Genomic DNA, 3525 nt, shown 5'->3' on the forward strand with positions numbered 1-3525 from the left:
GGTATTATTAAAGTAATGAACTAGAAATCACTCAGAGAGCGCATACCTCCGCCAATGCCATTGCTATTAAAAGGATCCGGATCCGGATCCGTGGAGATATTGTTTGGAATACATAGGATCCGGATCCGTCCCAAAATTTAAACAATTGTCCCTTGGCCCATGGCCTATTCTTCCACAAATTTTATTGAAATTCATTGAGATCTTTTGGAGATATGGTACGAGATATTCCGGACCAGGATTCGGATCCGTCCCCAAATTTAATCAATTCTTTCTTGGCCCATGGTCCACCCTTCCACAAAATTTCAATGATATTCAATGAGAACTTTTGGAGATATCGTGTGGACAAACAAACGGACAAACATATGTGAATACATAATCTCCTCCAACTTTTGCCGGCGTAGGTAATAAGAAAGAGTGAGAGTGAGTGAGTGAGAAAAAAGAAGCTGAGTAATAGAGTGAGTGTGAGTGTGTGTGAGTACTTAACGGTTTGTACAAGTATATGAGAAATTGAGTCAGAGGGAATGGAGGAGAGTAATACTTCAAAAGTGAGTATAGGTGAGCAAGTAGAAAACTCCAACAGCATGTGAAAGTGAGTGGGTGAGAGAACCCACTCACTGAAAGAGAGTGGGAATGAGTACGGCTGAGTGAAAGTGAATCCGAGAGAATAGCCAGGTGAAGGTAGGTGAATGAAAGTGAGCGAGTGAGTGAGTGAGTAAGAGAAAGTGAGCGAGGGCGGTGATTCCCTAATGGGTGACATTGTAGCTCTAATACTGATAGACTTTACGATCTCTATATGACAGTGATGGCCGATTGTCTGCCGATGTGGAGAGAGAGAGAGAGAGAGAGAGAGAGAGAGAGAGAGAGAGAGAGAGAAGGTGGGGGACAAGTGATAAAATACTATACTCAGTTTTTTTAATTGAGGCTAAGATGCACTTGACAGGTTGGTGATGATTGGCTGAATGCAACATGTCCGAATAACATTTACTAACCCAAATTTCTTCCTCAGATATATACTGTATTGTCAATTAATAATGCTAACGAGTAAAGAGATTATGGAGTAATGTTGCATTCAGCCAATCATCACCAACCTGTCAAGTGCATCTTCGCCTCGATTAAAAAAAAAAAAAAAACAGTTTTTTTTTTTAATGGTATATAACAGTTATATAAAAACTGCACAAACCACAAACAGTTCAATTCACTATCATCAGCCCCCCCCCTCTCTCTCTCTCTCTCTCTCTCTCTCTCTCTCTCTCTCTCACACACACACACACACACACACACACACACACACACACACACACACACACACACACACACACACACACACACCGCTGAAATCTTTGGTGTGATGACTAAAAACAGTCGATTTTTTTTGTTTTTGGATTTTTTTTTTTACTTTTCCTGGATTTTGATGATAATAGTAGCAGCAGCAGCAGCAGCAACAGCAGCAGCAGCAGTAGTAGTAGTAGTAGTAGTAGTAGCAGTAGTAATAGTAATAATAATAATGATGATTATAATAATAATAATAATAATAATAATAATAATATTATTATTATTATTATTATTATTATTATTATTATTATTATTACTATTATTATTATTATTATTATTATTATTATTATAATTATTGCATTAGTATTGCTTTCGACTTAATTTTTCACCGCGAGAACCTCCTGTTTCTTTCTTGCCACCGCCATACGATTTCCTTCAGCTTAGGAGACACTTTTGCAACTGGAGGGTTTAGACAATAGCCTCCATTAACCCCTTCACTACCAAAGGTCCCTCCTAAAATAAATGAAAACGTCTATAAATGGCAAAAAAGTAATTGGAGAATGACGCGCTTGAACTAAAGAGGTAAATGATAGGAGAAAATTTACCAGCGACATCCCAACAGCTCCTCTCCCACTCCTTCTTTCTCTTCCACTCCTCCCTCGATTATTTCTTCATTTTTTACATCCATCTTAAATCCTTCATCTTCCTTCTTTCCTTCATTTTTCGTGCGCACTCTTACATCTTACTTAAGCCTTATACTTTCATTCCTCTCTCCTTCACTCTCGTCTCTCCTCCTACACTTTCCTTCTTCTCTTCTTCACTTTCCCTCGTCCCTACACCGTCGTCCATCTTCCCCCTTTCCCTCTTACACCTTCCTTTCCCCTCCAGTAATTCCCTTCCTCCTTACTTTACTTTTCTACTCCCCCATACACCTTACCTCCTCCCTCCTACACCTTCCATCCTTCCACCTACACCTTCCTTCCTCCCTCCTACACCTTCCTCCCTCCTTCCTACACCTTCCCTTCTCCCTCCTACACCTTCTTTCCTCTTTCGTACACCTTCCTTCCTCCCTCGTACACGTTCCTTCCTCCTACTTTCCTCCCTCCTACACTTTCTTCCCCCCTTCATTCCTCCCTCCTACACCTTACCTCCCTTCTACACCTTCTTTCCTCCCTCCTACACCTTCCTTCCTCCCTCCGACACCTTCTTTCCTCCCTCCTACACCTTCCTCCCTCCTACACCTTCTTTCCTCCCTCCTACACCTTCTTTCCTCCCTCCTGCACCTTCCTTCCTCCCTCCTACACCTTCTTTCCTACTTCCTACACCTTTTTTCCTTCTCCATTCCTCCCTTGTACACCTTCGTTCCTTCCTCCAACACCTTCCTTCCTCCCTCCAACACCTTCCTTCCTCCCTCCAACACCTTCCTTCCTCCCTCCAACCTTCCTTCCTCCCTCCAACACCTTCCTTCCTCCCTCCTACACCTTCCTTCCTCCCTCCTACACCTTCTTTCCTCCCTCCTACACCTTCCTTCCTCCCTCCTACACCTTCCTTCCTCCCTCCTACACCTTCCTTCCTCCCTCTTACACCTTCCTTCCTCCCTCCTACATCATCCTCCCTCCTACCCCTTCCTTCCTCTCTCCTACACTTTCCTTCCTGCCTCCTACATCATCCTTCCTCCCACCTATATCTTTTTCGATACTTTCCTCTCTCACGTCGGTCTCATTATCTGTTTTCTTCCTCCATCCATCGAAGTCCTTATCTTTCCATCCTCATTCTCTTCTTTCTTCTACCTTCTCTCTTTTCCCCTAGATCTTGCTCTATCTCTCGTCTCCCACACTTCCTTCCTTCCTCCATTCTCTCTCCAGCTCTTTCTCTCCCTCTCTTCATTCCCTTTCTCTTACACCTTTATCCCTTCATCATGTCGTGCCAACGGCCATGCCACGTTGAGTACACCGCTTCCCATCCGATCAGCGGAGTTAAGCAACGTTGGGTCTGGTTAGTACTTGGATGGGTGACCGCCTGGGAACATCAGATGCTGTTGGCATCCCTACGTGTCAAGTGGGGTTGGTGGAGGATTAGTGTCCCTCCCTGTAAAACAATTAACTCTAAGCCCTTGGCCACCCCGTTTGGGATACATGGCGTCTGGCAATGAATGAATGATGTTGGCTACATTTTCTCTCATATTTTCTTAGTTCATCTCTCTCTCTCTCTCTCTCTCTCTCTCTCTCTCCCAGTTCCAGGTCCGCTTTTCGT

General features: G+C 43.6%; 1 non-coding gene across 1 annotated transcript; it reads left to right on the forward strand.

The window, feature by feature from the left end:
- Positions 1 to 3197: 3197 nt before the first annotated feature.
- LOC145399254 (5S ribosomal RNA) lies at positions 3198 to 3316 on the forward strand. The gene has a single exon (XR_013897257.1). It is a non-coding gene; the product is annotated as a 5S ribosomal RNA (ribosomal RNA).
- Positions 3317 to 3525: the final 209 nt, after the last annotated feature.

This window comes from Coenobita brevimanus, chromosome 5 (genome assembly GCF_032717465.1).
Source record: "Coenobita brevimanus isolate Jiangsu-jjx chromosome 5, ASM3271746v2, whole genome shotgun sequence".
Lineage (NCBI taxonomy): Eukaryota > Metazoa > Arthropoda > Malacostraca > Decapoda > Coenobitidae > Coenobita > Coenobita brevimanus.